The sequence below is a fragment of the Arvicola amphibius genome, chromosome 1 (genome assembly GCF_903992535.2).
Source record: "Arvicola amphibius chromosome 1, mArvAmp1.2, whole genome shotgun sequence".
NCBI lineage: Eukaryota > Metazoa > Chordata > Mammalia > Rodentia > Cricetidae > Arvicola > Arvicola amphibius.
Genome location: NC_052047.1, coordinates 1,572,469 through 1,591,962, shown reverse-complemented (window position 1 = coordinate 1,591,962; position 19,494 = coordinate 1,572,469). Strand labels below are relative to the sequence as shown.

The 19,494-nt window shown below is 47.2% G+C and overlaps 1 protein-coding gene across 1 annotated transcript in view; it reads right to left on the bottom strand.

Moving 5' to 3' along the window:
- Tgfbr3 (transforming growth factor beta receptor 3) overlaps positions 1 to 14,998 on the bottom strand; it is a 182,110-nt gene extending 167,112 nt beyond the window's left edge. The window contains exon 1 of the mRNA XM_038329129.1: positions 14,689 to 14,998. The gene's annotated coding sequence lies outside the window, so the exon portion shown is untranslated. The remainder of the gene's footprint in view (positions 1 to 14,688) is intronic.
- Between the last annotated feature and the right edge of the window lie 4,496 nt (positions 14,999 to 19,494).

The window sequence follows — 19,494 nt, the reverse complement described above, 5'->3', positions numbered from 1 at the left end:
CAGTCTGTTCTACAGAAGGTTTCAGGCCAACCAGGGCCACATAGTGAGACCCTGTCATGAAGAAGGAGAAGAGGAGGAAGAGGAAGAGGCAGGAGGAAGAAGGAGGGTGAGGAAGAGGAAGAAAAGGAGGAAGAAAGGCAAAGAAGAGGAAGAGGAGGAAAAAGGAGGAAGAAGGAGGAGAAAGAGGAATGAGAGAGAGAGAGAGAGAGAGAGAGAGAGAGAGAGAGAGAGAGAGAGAGAGAGAGATATGCTGAAGAGTTGATTCCCAGAACCCACATCAGGTGGCTTACAATAATCACCTGTAACTCCAGCTTCAGAGGATCCTATACCTGTAGCCTCCATGGGCAGCTTCACTCAGTAGCACATACCCATACTGAGACATACACATTTAAAAATAAAAATAAAACACTTTTAATATGAGTCCTGGGTCAGCATAGATAGCTCAACATGTGAAGGAGCTTGCACATATGCCTTAATGACCTGAGTTTGATTGCCAGATCCCACAAGATAGTAGGAGAGAACTCCTAAAAGTCCCCGCTGACCTCCACATGGCTACTATGGGTGTGTGTGTGTGCGCGCGCGTGCACACACCACACACACACACACACACACACACACACACACACACACACTAAGTAAATAAAGTAATAAAACAAAAGAGTCTTGAGCCAAGCAGGCATGGTGGGTTAAATCCTAGCATTCAAGAGGCTCTAGTTTGCCTTCTATGAATGGGAAGACTATCACAATTCAAGACCGGCCTATCTATGCAGCCATGTCTAATTTAGCCAGAGCTACACAGGGGGACGTTTTCTCAAATCAACACGAAAAGACACAGCCCTAACACCCCTCACAACTGCTTGTGAAGCTGTCCCCAATAGAGGAGCTGCTGCCTGGACATGGCTAAGGCAGGGATTTGTATGTACTTCCTCTTCTACCTTCTGGTTCTCAAATCTTCAGAGGTTTAAGCAGGGGACTGTGGAACTCTGCCTATCAGGGTCAATAACCCAACCAAACTGTTCAGAATGAGGAGCCAGCTGTTATCAAGAGGGTTTAGTTACAAAGCTGCAAGGGATTCCATCAAGGTTCAGTGTAGTGCACATTCCCAACTGCGATTCTCTTCTTTCCCCATTGGACGAGCTGTGACAGAACTGGGTGTTCTAGTTTGTCTTCTGCTGTGATAAAACACTGACCAACAGCAACCTAGGGAGGGAAGGGTTTATTTGACTTTCAGGTTACAGTTCATCACTGAAGGAAGCCAAATCAGGAACTCTAGGCAGGAGCTTGAAGGAGAAACCACTGAGTAATGCTGCTTACTGGCTTGATCTCTGTGGCTTCCTCAGCCTGCTTTCTTCTACAGTCCAGGCCTGCTCAAGAATGGCACCACTCTCTGTGGCCTGGTCCCTTCCACATCAATGTCAATCAAGAAAATGCCACAGACCTACCCACAGGCCAATGTAATAGAGGTGATTATTCACTGTGGCTCTTCCAAGGTGTGGAGGTTTGAATAGGAATAGATTCCCCAGGTTCATATATTTGAACACTTAGTCATCAGGGTGTGGCACTATTTTAGGATTAGAAGGATTGGGGGTGTGGCTTTGTTGGAATAGGAATGGCCTTGTTGGAGGAGTCAAAGTGTTATTTTGAGGTTTCTTTGAAATCTTCAAGGTGGGCTTTGAGGTTTCAAAAGCCCATGCAAGGCCCCAACTTTCTCTCTATCTCTCTCTTGGCCTATGGATCAGGATGCAGCCCTCAGCTACTGCTCCAAAGCCATGTGTGTCACCATGCTCCAGCTATTGTTATAAGAACTGCCTTGGTCATGGTGTTTTTCCACAGCAATAGTCACTGGGTGACCCCAGTCTGTATCAAGTTAAACTAAAACCAACCAGCACAAGAGAATAGCTCAATGGTGAGGCTCACGCCTATAACATGCTTAAGACCCTGGGCTAGATCACTAGCGCTACTAAAAGAAATGAAACTATTATATGCATTACAATAGGAAATTTATGGAAAGCCAGGAATTTGTTAGAACATTTCCAGTAGTGAATGACCAGCAAACCAGAAGCAGCTGCAAGAAAGAACTCTTGAGTATGCTCAAGAGGACAGAAGGCAAGAGTTCTGCCATCCAAGGGTCTCACAAGGCATTCTGGGCTTTAACTTTCTTCATCCTTAATATGAATAGGTTAAATAAAAACTCGTTTCTTCTATACCTCCCGTACAGTCGTCATCATGACTGACAGCTGACAGAGTCCCTCACAGAAAATGAACTCCCATGCATTCTTGTGGAAGACTCAAATGCCTTACTGTGCACAGGCCAGCAGGATAACAAACCATCCACGGCAAACATCCAACCTCATACACAGTGCCAACGATGGCACTGTTGCTATGCTCACTATTCATCTAGAACTTATGTGAACACAGATGCAGTATGCTCCCAGCAACGCAAGCGTTTAAATCCAACTTCTGTCAGACATGCTCATTTTGTTTATTTTTTATTATATATAAAGGATATATAAATAGTTGGTTTTTTAATTAAAACTGCCATTTTATGCCAGTCTTCAAAGTCTAAGAACTACCCATTCCACCCTCCTATTCTAAAAGCCATGTACAATTAATCCTAGCCTTGATATCCTTCCTGTGTGTAATGTGTTCCTTGTTACCTACTTCGAGCCAACTCAGCGTTAGAGATGGATCATACCTACTGCAGTCTCTTACAGATAGCCATATTAAGAACTCAGAACTCTCCATGACTGGTCCTCTACTTCTCCCAGACTGCTTTCCAGCTACAGCTGTCCCTGAGTGTGTGCCTTAGCCTGTTCCTATGCGCATCCTGCCTGACTTTCTTCTCTGACCCCACATAGCATCTCAGTGATTCTCTCAACCACCCACAGAGACTGATGCTTCCTTTAAGTTGCTAAGCAACCCCAAGATCACCAGCTAAGCATCCCTGGACCAGAATTTGAGCCCAAGTCTGTCTAAATCCACAACCCATGCTCTTAGCCACTATAAACAGGGGCTGTGCCAGAAATAGCTCACAATCAAGAAGAAAAAAAAGAAAAGAAACGGAAAGAAAAGAAAAGGAAAGAAAGGGCCTGTGCAGGTTCCTATATCACTGTGGACATTGGCCAGGGACAAGGGACAGCTTCTAGCTGACAGGGGCTGACACAGGGCAAGTTACTTTGTCTTGAAGTCAGCATGGCAAGGTCTGGCCAGCAGTTATGTGTTGCTTCATTCATTAACTTAAAAAACATTTAAAAGTAACAATGATGTGTTGGACGCTGGTTCCCGGAGATAAGCACAGGTTAGCAACACTCTGTGGAGTCTACCTTTCTAGTGGGGAACAGAAGACAAGGTCTGTGAAGGGTTAAAGACAGGCTGAGTTTGTTTTAGACGAGTCAAGAAAGACCCCCCCCCCCAGGTGAGGTGGCAGTTAAGCAGAGGATAGAGAAACACTGTGACAATCTAAGAAGGGTTGAAACTTCACTTTAAATTAAAGATGAGGTAGGTGGGAAGGGAGGCTTACTGCCTAGCCTGACAACTTGAGTTTGAACCGGGAGCCCAGGTGACAGACAGAGAGAACCAGCTTCTACAAAGTTGTTTTCTGACCCCTCCCCCACATAGGCACATAAATAAAACATAATAAAAATTAATCTTTAAAAAAGTTTCCTAAGATGGTAAAAACTGGGTATCGTGGTACATATGTGTAATCCCAGTGAACAAGAGGTACATGCAGAAGGTTCTTGAGTTTGAGTCCAGCCTGGGCTACATGAGATGGTAATTTAATTTCCTTCTATGTCTTTCTTGCCTAAAGTAGAACATTTCTTTTCAAAGAAAACAGTACCAAAAACAAAAAACAAAAAACAACCACTCAAGAGACATGAGGCCTGGCTGTCTCCCAGCTATTGTAGCCCCAGGCAGGGCAATTCTGGAAGGTTCCGTGAACTGCCAACAGGATGAGCTCAGAGCCAAAGGAGGATGTCAGGGCCACGATGAAATTCTGCCTTCAGCTCTGCCCACCCTCTTCCCCTCTCCCTGAGCCCCTTCTTCCACTACTGTGTTTACTTTTCATCTATTTAGCAGGATGGGTTAAAGGGCAAACCACAGGCAGAGGGAAACCACAGTCTATGCCTGGTGGAGTGAAATGGGAATCTCCCCAAACCACTTGTACGGCAGGGAGAGCCGTCAGTGTTCCAGCCCATGAGGTCTTCAATGGGGCTGTGAAAAATCAGATTCTCCACCTTCCAGCAGGACAGAGAGCTGAGTGTATATTGAACCAGAGGTACCCCAAAATTGCCAAAGGCCTGCATCTTCTAGTTAATTGATTCATGCAACAAACGGTGCAGTTCTGAAGGACTTGTCCCTCGCCGGTCGGCCACTGCTTCACACACAGAAATGCAACAAGGAAGAAAATGTGCGAATTCCAACCCCAAGAGGTCTGGAGACCGAGCATGAGCACAACACACAACTGTATGTGAGGTGGAACTGCGTGCTAAGAAGATGAAAGCAGAGAAGGGGAAAGGAAGTGTGCATCTGAGTCTTCCACTTCTTTCTTTGTTTTGACCAAGGATGCACAGGAATTGAGCTTCAGATACCTGGGAGAACAGAATGTTTTCCAAAAGACCCATTTATTAAAGGCTTGGTTCCTCACAGGAGGACCACAAGGAGCGGTAAAGCCTTCAGGAAGGAGGTACCTAGTGAGAGACCTTAGACCATTGAGGGCAGGCACCTGAAGAGGTGGCGAGACCCCAGCCTTCTATTTCTTGCCTAGACATAAGGTGAGCAACGTTGTTGTCATACGTCCCACCGTGTGTGCTACCTCACCACAGACAGCAGGGCCAGCTCTGAACGCGCCCCTCCAAACTGTGAGCCAAGAACCTTCTCTCTTTGTTAGAACGATCTCAGGTACGTGGCTATGGTGATGAAAAGATGACTGAAAAGCTCAGTGTTGATCCAGGAAAGTCCTCAGGAAGAAAAGCCAAAGCAATGGAAGTTTCTCAGGAGCCACTGAGAGAGGGCATCTCCAAGACGAACCATGTGAAGAGCTAGGGACAGAGAGAGGCTGGAAGGGGAGCTGGGAACACCAGACAGTTAGTGACAGAAGGACCTGTGTGTGGGCACGCGTGGCACACTGGGGAAACACCATGAGGTTCACGAGAAGCAGAGGGAGGAGGCAGAGAAGTGGCTGAAAGTTACTAACCACGCAGTCCACGCTATGGAGAACAGAGTCACAGGGACCGCATAGAGCAAGAGGCGCAGTCAGATGGGCCTGAGAAGATGCCGTGACAGATGTAGACGCCATGAAAATCGCTCGATGATGATGGGAATAGCCCAGGGTCTGGGAAGTCCTGGGGGTTGAGGAGAGAGTGTTATCTGCGGAGATTTGCTGAGTTAAGACCACATCCATGGATGGGGGGGGGGAGGGGGGAGGAGCAGAGAAGCAAGACCGAGAGGCTAGCTTCGTTTCTGGTTTCCACTGCTGACGTGTATAGTGAAAAAGAGAAAACTATGGGTCACAGAACAGCACGGTGCACTAGAGGGTGGGTGGGTCACAGAACAGCACGGTGCACTAGAGGGTGGGTGGGTCACAGAACAGCACGGTGCACTAGAGGGTGGGTGGGTCACAGAACAGCACGGTGCACTAGAGGGTGGGTGGGTCACAGAACAGCACGGTGCACTAGAGGGTGGGTTTAATTTAACGGGAAGACCTGTTCAAACCACACGAGACTATCTCCAGCCGAGTCTAAACGAGAGAGCTAGAAGTTTGTAGAATAGTTATGGCCATTGAACATGGAAATATGAACAGTTAAATGTAGACTGAGAAGAAGAAAGAAGGGCCAAGGAAAGAGCTAACAGTTCAGATGTTCCCACCAAAACTTACGCTGAAATTTAATCCCCATAATGAGGGATCAAGAGATGGCAATAAAGTGAGGTCGTCAAGTGAGGGCCCTGACCCTGACTACAGCTTTTCACAGAGAGACACCTGAGCTGGGACACTCTTCCCCCTCCGCCACCTGGAGATGCTGTGGAGCCCACCAGCAACAAGCGCCTTATCGGCGGCGCGGTCTCCCTGCCTTCAGAAGCATGAACTGAGCAAACCTTCATTCTGTATAAATGACTCGGTCTTAGAAATTCGGTTGTAGTGACAGAAAGTGGGTTAATGCTAATGCCAGCACACAGGGGCTCAGTACTGAAAGGGAAGCATGAAGAGAGGTCAGGAGCTCGAAGGAGAAGACAGGAGAGCTAGTTTTGAGAAAACCACAGAAGGGAACATGGAGGGAAGAGAAGAGCAGAAGCAAGCAGCAGGCTGGGACGGTGTTCCAATGAGCAACACGCTGGGTGTGAGCAACACGCTGGGTGTGAGCAACATGCTGGGTGTGAGCTACTGGAACAGGAAAGAGGTTCATGGCCACCTGGGTCTCCTGAGCCCACTGATCCCACAACCAGCAGCAAGCACTGCAACACGGCTAGCAGCTGGGCTTGCGTTGTAGTTCAGCTGACAGAGTGCTTGCTTAACACAAACAAAGCCCTGGGTTCAAGTCCCAGCACCACATAAACCAAGCCCGGTGATGTATGCCTGTAATCCCAACACCGGGGAGACCAGAGGTTTAGATCATCCTCTGCTACACTTGAGTTTGAAGCCAGCCTGAGAGACATGAGCCCCCGTGTTCACAAAGAAAGGCAAAGCTAGGTGTGTCTGCCCAGTGTGAAGGACAAGGTGTTCATGAGCATCATCCAGCTCCTTACTCATCTTGTCTCCCTCATCTTCTCACTCTTGGGTCTCACATTTCCTAACCCACTGAGCCTAGACACTACAGGAAAGAAGGGGAAAGTGTGTGGGACACTGTGGGACCTTGCACACTACCCTGGCACTATGAGGACAGGAAAACACTACACCAAACACACCAGCTGGGTCCCAGAACTCCTGACACCTTAGCACCTCTGGAAGCTGCCTAGCTGCTTGCTCTTCTGTTCTCTGAGAAACCAAATGTCCATCCTAAACTTGTTTCTAATTTCTGGTACAGAGCACTTGAGGGGCATCTGAAAGTGAGCAGAAAACCCGGCAGATTCCTGAAGGCATGTAGCGACGTTCCTTTGTCTTTTCCACTGTAAATAACAGCCCCACACCCAGGTGATCATTTTTATTGTCTTAATTTTGGGTATCTGTGCGTGCATGCGTGCATGAATGAATGTGTGTGTGCGAGAGAGAGAGAGAGAGAGAGAGAGAGAGAGAGAGAGAGAGAGAGAGGTGCATAACTCGAGCCAGATGCTTTTGGAGAACAGTATCGTCTTTGGGATCCTAAGAGTTGCCAGCTGTAGCCTCACAACCTCAGCAAGCCTTACAGCTCCTGCCTGCAGGCCTCCTGAGACTTGCTAGCAGTTCCATCCTGTGGCACAACAGGGAAGCTTTCTCCAGCTCTCCTATAGGAGAGCCACCCCACCCCCTCTCCCAGCCTCCCAGGCCAGTTAAACTCCAAAGAATCCTGCTCTGAGTCAATGAACCCCCATTCAAACCCTATTCAGCAACGTTATCTATCTGAGACGTTTTCTGGAGGCGTTTTCAAGAACTTAGCAGAACTCCTTCTAAAGGAAATCTCTTTCTTCAAGCCCACACGCTGCATCAAAATAAAACTGTGAACAGTCTAGCAAAGGAAACAGATGCCACAAACTGAAAAGCCATCAGCGTGGAATACAGCACATAGGTTCCCTCCTTCCTGGGCTGCTGTGGGAAACATCACGAATCCAACAACCAGGCTGCAACTGCAGTTAATGAGTAGGGATTAGGAACCAAGACAGGGATGCAGCCCTCTCATCCCAAAATGGGCTTTTACTCATACAGGATTCATGGTTCGAAAGTCATGTTAAGAATATATGACCATGACCCTCTCTCTAAAGTCATAAAAGTAAAACAAAGGAAGAAAAGAAGGAAGGAAGGAAGGAAGGAAGGAAGGAAGGAAGGAAGGAAGGAAGGAAGGAAGGAAAATGCAGAGGGACGTCTGGCCAAAGAGGCCTTGGCAGAAGGAGGTAGACCCGAAGAGTCAAGCAGCACATTCAGAAGATGAGAAACTTCTTCCCACACAGGGAAGACCTGTACTGCATTGATGCTCATGCACGTTATGACTCAACGATGCTTTCCCTCCCAGTCAAACCGAGTTTGTCAGCCTGCTGTACAAAGCCATGCAGGAGAAAGAGGCCCATACCCTTTCTGGATACTAAGAAGTCTCTGTGTTGAGTGTTTTGTTTTAAAAGAATAAAAGCCACAAAAGAGATAACTCCCCATAACAGAGTAAGGATTGCACAATGATATTTATTTAGGCTTTGTGTCAAAGTGTCTCGCCTCAAATAACCTTCCCAATGTGAAAGGGGGGAAAAAGTCATATTCTGCTCTGGCAATTATTGCACAGTTAGATAATTATGAAGTGAAATCCGCAAACAGTCACCAGCATGGTGTTGTATCCAAGGGCCAACATCATACTGTCAAAACACATAAATTGCTAAAGATGCTAACAGGATGACAGAAGCCAGAGGGACTCGTCACACACAAAATGGAATTAAGTATTCATCAAGTTTCCATGAAAAAAAAAGCTAAAGAAGAAAAAAATAAAAAGAAACCCAACATTCTGCCAGACCCTCCACATGGGCCGTCAGTGCAGCAAGCACTTCGGCTCCCAGGGCAATCTGATCGACAAGAAAGGCCCAAGGGCTCCATTCCCAGGCTGTTTTCTAGAGAGGTTTTCTCTCGTTTTTTTCTCCAGGAATTAATCAAGGGAAATGTGCTTTCACAAACGGTCCTACTGTAATTTTATACAAAAACCCGACCTTCGACATATGCCAGAGAAATGAACTAACTGACTATTTGTTGTTCTCGGTGTGAGCAGTACCCAGCTCTGCAGGCCCTCCTCACCCAGGGAAAGAGGCATTTCTGTACTATCTTTTCTTAAAGCCTTGAAGAAGAATCCAGTATTTCTGACTTAATCTAAATGATTAGTCTGGTGACATCAAATTTGAAAAAAAAAAAAAAAGAAACTTGCCCACCGTCACATGTTGCTCGAGAGTCCTTTGCCCAGATTTGGGAGACGTTTTTGATTTTGGGGATTTTTTGGGGGGGGGGGTTGTTTGTTTGTTTGTTTGGGTTTTTTTGTTTTTTTAAGACAGGGTCTATGTAACCAGCTGGCCTCAAACTCATTGTGGATGTTAAGTTGATCTTGAACTCCTGATTCTTCTGCCTCTACCTCCCAAGAACTGTGGTTATAGGCATGCACCACCACGCTCGGCTAACAGCCTGTGCACATGCACACATGCATACACACCACGTGTGCAGGGCAAACACATAATTCTCATCAGCAGATGCACTCGGATAGCCTAAAGGCATAGTTCCAAGCCTCTACTGCAGGATCTTCTTAAATACAGTCTCCATGCCTCATAACTGCTTGTTAACCTATATCAGCCTCCATCTCTGTTCTGAAAAAATGAAGGGGAAAAATGCAGAATGAGGTCCAAACAAGAGTAGCCTCAGGCAGAATTTATATGAATAGTGCATCAAAACCAAAATATTACACTCTTGAGAGAGCTGGAGATCCAAATAACTGGTCCCTAAGGTGGAGAGGGAGCATGCTTGGAGATCCATGTTGAGGCCAAGTAAGTCACTAAACTGCGATTTCAGGCACTATAAAGGCAAGACATCCAGAGATAGACAGGGCCCAGGAAATGGACCCAGATTCTTTCTGTACAGTTTCTCTAGGTGGTTGGTTTATGTCATCCCGACTAGAAACTGAACAGGTTAATAACAGTTTGTTTTGACAAAATGCTACAAAGAAGTGGTATTATTTCACACGTGTGGTCAGAAGACAGGGAAACCAGAACTTCCTGCCATGGGCTGTGCTTGCTTCCACTGACACAGACACCTTAGTGAGTCTGTCACTCATTGATGTGTTGCACAAATTCTAGTCGATCTTAATGCTAAAAACCCGGATCAGATATAGGGGTCAATGCTGGAGGATCAGAGAAGCCAAGCGGTCTAGAGAGTTCTTACCTCTACCAATGCTCAACCAAATGGGAGATCCTGTCCTCAGACTGTCTCCTCAGACCGCATCCTCAGACTGACTGCATCAGACTCCTCCGGCCTTCCAGTCCTCTCTCTGTCCAGCCATTCACTCCTGTCTCCACCTCCCTAGTGCTGGGATTAAAGGCATGCACCACCACTGCCCAGCTTCTACTGGCTTAGCTCTATACTCTGATCTTCAGGCAAGCTTTATGTGTTAAAACACAAACAAAATATCACTACACTGGTGTTCCTTATTTGGGGTTGGGTCTCAAATGCATAAGGCTGCAAACCCCAGCTCCTCAACATAACAATCACAATAGTAACAGTAATTGTTTCCACCTAACCTAGGCTCGCTCTCATATTCCCAACAGTCCACACTCCTGAGGAAGTGAAAAACTACTTTTGAGTTAAAGACCTCTAAGAACATAAACCTAACCAGACATGTAAACTTCAAAAAGAAGTTAAGGTTTTTAAATGTGAGAAAAAAAAATCAATGTTTGAAAATATAAGAAAATAAGGAACTGGCTGAAATAAGCTATTAAAATTCTTACTAAAAATGGCCTGTGGTGGAAAGGCTGTCCTCCATTAACCAACAAATGCAGCCATAATCACTTTCCACCTAGCAGCACTGAGACTATAGAAAATGCACATTAAAATGACTTGTAGAGGTGCTGGAGCACGGCAACAGGCACAGTCTGCACTCAAAGGACACAGGCTCAGTTCCCAGCCACATGGTGGCTCACCAATGTCTGCAACTCCAGTTCCAGGGGATACATCACCCTCTTCTGACAACCAGGCATGCACAAGATTCACATGCATGCATAGGGCAAATGCGTGTGCATGCACATGTGCACATGCACACACCCCAAAAAGGAAATTTAATGATTTGTCAAGAACACGGTTAATTCAAAACAACAAAAACAGGGGGGTGGTGTGTGTGCTGTAGTGACAATACCACTTACCTGCCCACTCTAAATTCTACCTGTCTGTCCTTAGGTGTAAAACACCTTTCATAGACTTGTAGAATTTTAAGACCACTTGAGAACTAAAAGAAGCCAGAAGTGACCCCACAGGACTTCCCTGGGCTTTTAGGCAGGCAGATTGACTGATTGACTGACTGACTGATTTGGTTTTTTCGAGACAGGGTTTCTCGACAGCCCTGGCTGTCCTGGAACTCACTCTGTAGACAAGTCTGGCCTCAAACTCTGCCTGCCTCTGTCTCCCAAATGCTGGGATTAAAGGCGTGCATTACCACAGCCTGGCTGGCAGGCAGATTTTTATAAATTAAGTTTGTATGCAAAAGGAAAAGATTAATTCCTCTGAGTATTAAAAAAGAAGGAGACAATAGTTTCCTTCCAGCAAACTAGTTTTGCCACGTGAATGCTCTTCTGTGAGAAAGCCTTGGCATCCTCAGACCATTGTGACCCCAGCTATCAAAAGACGTTATTCTAATTTCCCGAACTCCAAAGCCCGGAAACGGGGACTGATTAGAGGGGGGAGGGACTGATAAACATTTGTGAGATGAGTAGATCAAAGAATGGAAGACTAACGGAGACCCCGGAAAACCGCGAGTCTGTAATGTCAAATGCAGGTTGCAAGCTAGAAAAGGGGCTAAATTCTAAAGGGATTTAAAATAGGACCCATCTGACCCTAACAGCTAATAGAAAGTTAAACCTTTAATAAAAGATACACAAGAAACAAGACTGCTAATGGAGCTACAAAGACGGAAAACTTTTACTTAATAAAAAATACTCAGTTTGGCTGATTTACAGGCATGCTAATCCTTTTTGTAATATTTTGTAAACATATTTATAGGCATAATTGCCTAAACACACCACAGACACCTGTACTTACACAGGATAGGATTTTGAACTATTGACACACAGGTAAAGGACCCTGATCCAAAAATCCAACATCCAAAATGTTCCAAAATCCAAAACTTTCTCAGCACAAACATGACCCCCACAAGTGGAAAATTTACACTGATCTTGTGTAACTAGCCAGAGTAATAATGTAGGTACACTAAAAACATTGTATGGAACTACCTTTATGGTCTATATGACACCCAAATTACGCTTAGATTTGGGTCACCTCTCCCCAAGAGATCATTATGTATATGCAGATATAAAATCTAGAGCCCTTTTACCCCCCATCCCCCAAGCACTTTTTTGCTCAGGGAACTCAACGTGTATTGAAACAAACATATCTAGAGAATGCACAGCTACATGGAATAATGAGCTTACTCTTACTATCTCAAATTTGGAAGGTGTTAATGAAAGATAGTGATGGCGGTACTGGATTCATCAGCCTCCCCAAAGAGTTCATTTATGCAGTTTTATACATGAGACAAATAGGGGTCATTACGAAAGGATTCACAAATGAATCTCTTTGGGTTGCCAGTTCTCCTAAAAAAAACCTGAAATATTATTCAAACAACACAAAATTTTACAGGCACATATCTCAAGGAAAGCAAACGAGAGAGAGAGAGAGAGAGAGAGAGAGAGAGAGAGAGAGAGAGAGAGAGAGAGAGAGAGAGAGAGAGAGAGAGAGAGAGAGAGAGAGAGAGAGAGAGAGAGAGAGAGAGAGAGAGCGCCTACAAGCCACTGTAAACACATTTAACATTCAGGCCCAGACCTCAGGGTCATCCTGCTTTTAACCAGTTGAAATTAAACCCATCCCTCCACAGAAATCAGCTTAGTTATTTTGCTAGATAAAGCTACAACGCTTTCCATTTCTGAAATATATATAGTACATACAGTAAAACAGGTTTAGGTGCCCGCAGGACGTCAATAAGTACACCATGCTCCCCCTACTGGCGAATGTTAAAAAGAATAATGAATTTCCCAGGGGATTGGCCTTTGAAGTACTGGGGCTCAAAACACCGTTGACGACTTTATCTTTTTAAAATGTATATCTCTTACCCAATAGCTAAGCAAAGCTGATGTGGGGTGGTCATATTCCGTCACAATAGATACTTTAAAGTTAACAGCAATGCCAAGAGTAAAAAATACGCTGAAGCCTTGAAACGCTAGACAATGCAGAATCCAAGCCAAAAGCGGAGGACATCAAGAAACAAGAGCAACATCCTCTAGCTGACACGATCCCATGAAATCAACTCCTCCTTAATGGCCCTTCAGGGGGTAAGAATTATTTCCCTACCTCCTGCGCCAACCTCAAGCTGCTTCCTAAGGAAGCCTAGTGGCCTTGATCAACAACGTCTGGTAGATTAATAAAAGCAATGAGGACTAAGGCTTAACACGAGTCAGAGTTCTATTTATAATTATCTGGAGCCAGGCTCAGGGGAGCTGGGCTTTGGCCCCTGCAAAGGTCGTGTATGATCACCTAAATTAATCACAGATAATTAGTGTTTCAAAAGATGTATTCAACTCAAACAGGAAGCTAAGCAAGACAGAGGGCCAAGGACTTACTGCCGTACTTGCCGCTTCCCGCCAGGACCGGAGAAGCTCTTGGACTGAAACAAACAGAAAGCTGTGTATATCACCTTGGGCAAGTGACTTAGCCTCCAGCGGCTACAGTCTGGCATGCGAACTGTAAAATGGGTCTACTAAAATCACAAGATTTTAACCAGAGTTGGGGTGGGACTTAAGCCCGACTGCTGCCTTGGAGACATTATGGAGCACACAGCAGTGAACCAATACACTCCCGCTTTATTACCTCAAAAGAACCAGCTGAGTGCTCCCTGGAGTAACCAACTACGGTCTAAACGACCATTCCAAGGATATTAAAGGATCACGATATGGTGTGTTTTTTGTTTTGCTTTGGGTTTTGTATGTTGGAAACTTCTACCAAGCCTTTCAGTTCTGCGAGGGAAGAAGAAACTTTGAAACGCCTGATTCCCCATCTCCATCTGTCACTCGCAGGATCCCTCACCGCAGGGCGCGGCACGCGGCGCTAACACCTGTGCACCGCTCCGCGCGGTCCTCGTCCGGAACATCTGTGCACTCCTCCAGCCTCAATGCCACCCTGCGGGACCCGGTCCCCCCAACCCACAGCTAGCGAGCAGGGCGACTGTTGGCACCCACACCTAAGCCGCCAGGTTCTACCCCGCCGAGGTAGTTCAGGCTTGGCACGCAGGCTGTCTGCACTTCTATCCGGGTGCCGTAAAGTGGAACAAATGCCCTAATATGCGCAAGTCTGCAAGCCAATTCTTCTAACAACATCCAAGAGTCCCGTGTTTGTCCCAAACAAGTTCACACACCGAGAGAGCCTCTAACATCAGCGGGAGCGCGGCTGGGTTAACCCGGGCGTCCTCCCTGTGCCAGGGCGCGGCCGGCTGGGACCCGGGGTTGGCTTGGGCGCGCGTGTCCTGCGACCGCGGCCTCTGCTATCCATCACCGTCGAGTGCCCACCCACGCTGTTACGCGCCGGGAGGGCAGTGGCCTGTGTGCCCCGCACTGGACTAGGAAACCGCGGAGAGGAAGAGCGAAGGCGGCGGTGGAGAGCTCCTCCCCGGCGCTGCCCACCCGGGACCGCCGCGGATCCCTGTTCCGCTCAACGTCAACCCGGCCGGATCAAAGCCAGGTCCTGAGCTCGGGGTCCCGGGTGGCCCGAGCAAACCCTCGAAGCAAGCACCAGCCCGCAGCGCGCAGCCTGCACAGCAGGGGACCAGGCGCAGAGTCCGCACGTACCTCGTAGGCGGCGTGTCCAGGAACCGATCGTCCGTCCGCCGCTAAGTGGGGGAGCAGCTGAGACGGGTCCCCGCGCCCTGCGAGCGCTGGCGGCCGCGAGTTCAGCAGGCGTAGCTCAACTGCGCCATCCGGACCCCGCCGGGGACTTTCACCTCCTGCCGGGAGCTCGCGGAATAGCGCAGCGAAAGTGGCCTGGCAGGACAGCAGCCCGCTTCCCCCTTGTCCCTCTCTCTCTCACTGCCAGGGAGGAGGAAAGTGGCGCTCAGCGTCCCCGAAACCCTGGATCACCCCCATCAGGCCCGTGCGGCGCCCTCGCTCGGCCGCGCACACGCGCGGGCGGGGTCGGGCGCGCAGCCACAGCAATCAGCGCGTAGGGGGGGGGGGGGAAGGGCGCCGCGGGCCGCGGGGGCTCGGCCGCCTAGAAACTCCTCCTCCTGCCCCTCCTCTCCTGCTGATGGATGAGCCCAGAGAGCCTGCTCTAGCCTGCGCGTCCCTTCGGGCAGAGAAATCTGAAGCTGAAAGAAGGGAAAGGAAGTTAGGAAGCGGCCTGGGATGAAGTGGAGGGTGGGCATCCCTAACTTGGGAAAGAGTGGGGTACCGGGACTGGCTGCCTCTCCCTGAATCCTTCAAACTACCAGGGCTCTCTGGAGAAGACACGGATTTTATTTGGTTGTGGTTTTTGATATATATATATATATATATATATATATATATATATATATATAACCTCAGATAAGCCCGCTCCCCATCGCAGTCCCTTCGCACACATTCATTCTACCCCAGTTGGTTTTATTTTCCAATTCTGGTTATCAAAAGATATGTTCCGGTAGCGTAGACAGGGTCTTGCCTTCTCCTCTCTACAGGCTAGCGCAGAGCATCTTTGCAGAGCGTCTTCCCCAGCTGTTGCTTTGCTACCTAAATTTCGTTGCTGCAATTTCCCCATAGCCCTCGGGATGTAAAGGCTAGGTGAGCGTGCAAGGTCTTGTTCTCTTCTGCCCGTGAACTGCACCTGTAAGACTTAAGTGCGGTCAGTGCAATCACCAACACAAATTTGATACTCCAATTTACACTTCGCTTTCCAATTAAAAGGTGAATCGCCCGTTGGAGCTGTAGCTCCGATAGTAAAGTGTTTAAACACACACAGAGTCCTGGGTTTGATCCCAGCACCACATAAAACCAGAGCCAGTCCCTTAGAAGACCCTGTCTATAAACAAATAATAAACTGTTTACTTAGCAGTAAGTTTTACTTTGTAAAATTACTGTGTGTGTGTGTGTGTGTGTGTGTGTGTGTGTGATATCAGAACACAACTGCCTCCCATCCCATCACATGGGACCTAGGAATCCAGCTGAGGTTGCTCTTCAGGCTTGGCGGCAAGAGCCTTTACCCACAGAATTATGTCACCAGCCACTTCACAGGAAACTCTTACAGGTGTTACGGCAGATGGGGTGGCTGTGAAGTGATGGCTTCAAAGACAAGTTTCTGGTCTTAACCGCTTCTGGATATCCAGGGAACCTTGCACAAGCCAGTCACCCCAGCTAGACTTCCTCCCCCCAAAAAAGTGCAGGGATCTCAGGCTTTTAACCACAGAATTGAATAGTAGCCCCTCCCCCCAGTAGGTCTCCTGTAACTCAGGCCAGCCTCCAACTCCTTAAGCAGACCTTAAACTCTCGATTCTCTGGCTTCTGCCTTCCAGTTCCCAAGTTCACGGACTAGAGGTGTGGGCCGGCCAGCACACCCACCTGAGGAGACGTCTCATAGAATGACTTACATTATTTCTATTTTCACTCTGTGATGGGGTCTCACATAGCCCAGGCTGGCCCGGAACTGACTGTAGAGCCCAGGATGACTTTGAACTTCTGATCTTCCTGCCTCCACCTATTGAATTCTGGGAGGATTACAGACATGAGCCACCGCACAGCATCTGATTTGACGTGGCCGGGATGGACAAGGGGCTTCATGCATGTTAAGCAAGGACCCTCCTGACTGACTGGAAGTAAATTGGCATCTGGAATGTTATTGGAATCCACTGTTTTTGAGAAAACAGGAAATACTTCTTTATGTTTTGTTACAGAGATTCATTGACAAAGGTTAATATCATCGATCAGATTCGTTACTATGAAAGTCTCTTGGTTTCCTATCTGTGGTGGTTGAGTGGGAAATGTCCCCAGTGGGTGGTGCTGTTTGGGGAAGTTATGGAGAGGTAGGCGTGGGTGGTGCAGCTTTGCTGGAGGTAGCGCATCTCTGGGGGAGGGGGCTATCCCTGAGCTTTTAGAGCCTCGCCCTACAGTTCAATCTGTTTGGTGTTTGACATTAAAGATGTTCTCTCTCATCTTCCTACTCTTGTGGACATTGGTGACGTTTGCTGCAGACTCCAGGGGTCAACCTCCGGCCGGGGTGTCAGGTGCCTTTGCCTGCTATCTCATTGGTTGAAATGTCAGTCAGCATTTGTTGTTGTATTTGCTCTGAGGTAGTATCTTAATAATTTCTTTGATCATTTTTTCCCTTCTCAGTTTTTGCTTGTTTGTCTTTTGTGTTTGTTTGATTTGAGGCAGGGTCTCAACTATCCCAGTTTGGCCTACGACCTCTTAGGTAACAGAATGACCATGAACTCCATGAACTGCTGATCCTCTTGTCTTCACCTCTGGGGAGTCTGGGCATGAGCCACCACGTATCCAAGACTTCATGTATGGTAGACAAACATTTAAGCTAAACCTTCAGCGCCCCACCCCTGTCTGTTTTAGTTTTTCAAGACAGGGTTTCTCTGTGTAACCCTGGCTATCCTGGAACTCACTCTGTAGACCAATCTGGCCTTAAACTCAGAGATTCACCTGCCTCTACCTCCCAAGTGCCAAGATAAAAGGCATGGACCACCAAACCCCACTGTGTAGACAGAGACTGCTCATTTGTTTCCTGGCTGCTCAGACCCAAATAATCTCACAGAAACCATATTAATTACAACACTGTTTGGCCAATAGCTTAAGTGTATTTCTAGCTAGCTCTTACATCTTAAATTAACCTATTTCTATTAGTTTGCATTTCAACCACAAGGCTTGTGATTTACTGGTAAGGTTCCTGGGTTTCTGTCTCCTTCAGCAGCTACACGGCGTCTCTTTAACTCCACCTACTCTCTCTCTCTCTCTCTCTCTCTCTCTCTCTCTCTCTCTCTCTCTCTCTCTCTGTCTTTCAGTCTGTCTACATTCTGCCCTCCTATAGGCCAAACAGCTTTGTTTATTAACCAATAAAAGCAACACATATAAAGAAGGACCTTCTACATCACCACCAGTTAGAGTTTAAGTTTTTAAAACTCTTTTGGGGAGAATTTCATCCTTGAATACATCATTTCTATACCTTCCTCTTTCTCTTCCTGCTCCTCCTGTGTTCATTCCCCCACTCCCTCTCAAACTTATGATCTTTATTTATTGTTTACACAGAGACACACACACAGACACAGAGACACACACATAGACACACACACAGAGACATATACACACAGACACAGAGACACACAGACACAGAGACACACATACAGACACACATAGACACACACAGAGACACACAGACACACACACATAGACATACACATAGATACACATGCATAGACACATACACAGACACACACACATAGACACCCAGAGAGACAGACAGACACATACAGACAGACAGAACCTGCTGAGTCTGTTTAGTGTTGCTCCTGTAAGTGTGTGTTTGAGGTTGACCATTCAGAATTGAACAACCTACTGGGGGGCTCCCCCCTGGAGAAGACTGATTCTTCTCTCTTAGCAGTCCTTCATAGCCTGGAGCCCTTCATCCAAGAGCAGGGCTTTGTGAACTTTCCCCCATCCACGCTGGCATTCCAACCGGTACTGTCGTTGTGCAGGTCTTATTTAGGCAAACAAATGGCCCCTCCATTCCCGAAAGGAACTGTAAACAGAGAACTGACATTTTTTGGAAGCATACGTTATCTTATTTGCACAAGAAATGCTTGACAGCAGAGTCCCCGTGATTTACAGAGCCCTGGAGTGGTGCCTTCCCTAAGCAGGGACCCACTCTTAAATTGACTCACATCTCATGGCATGTCTCCAGATCCCCCTGATAAGCAGACAACTGAACAGACACATAATGACCTGGTTGTCAGTAACATATGCTTTAGGGGCATCCCGCCCTTGCAGAACTCCAGTCTTCTGAGAGACTCAGTCAGTTTAAACTTCTATGGTTGTTTCTCATTTCCATAAGTCCTCATATAGAACTCCATTTACTTACGCTTTAGAAATTTAATTCACTGGACCCTTGACCAGGGCTGGGGATTTAGCTATGTTGGTAAGGGGCTTGCCTGGTATAAATGAAGCCCTAGGTTTTATCTTTAGCACCACGTACACAGGGCACATGGCAGATGCCTGTACTTCCAGCGCATGGGAGGTGGAGAGAGGATGATCAGAAATGCAGAGTTATGCTTGGCTGTGAACAATCATGCGGCCAGCCTGAGTGCCGTGAGGCCTGTCAGAGAACAGCAAACAAGCTACTCTCTGATCCACACTTCACCGAGTATAAAATGATACACAGAGAGGTTTGGTCACTTACCAGCAAGTGGCTGAGCGGGGTGACTTCCTGACTCCAGAGTCCGTCTTCTGAGTCTGCACTGTGTACCACAGGTGACAATGAGCCTTTTTCAGTGACAGAAAGTCTTGTTTTGTTGTTTTGGTTTTTTAAAGCTCAGCTCTTTGGAGGCTTCACAAGATAGAGAGTTTGTGGAATAGAACTGTTGCTCTCCACTAGCACAGAAACGCAAGCCCCTTTCACCCAGTTAC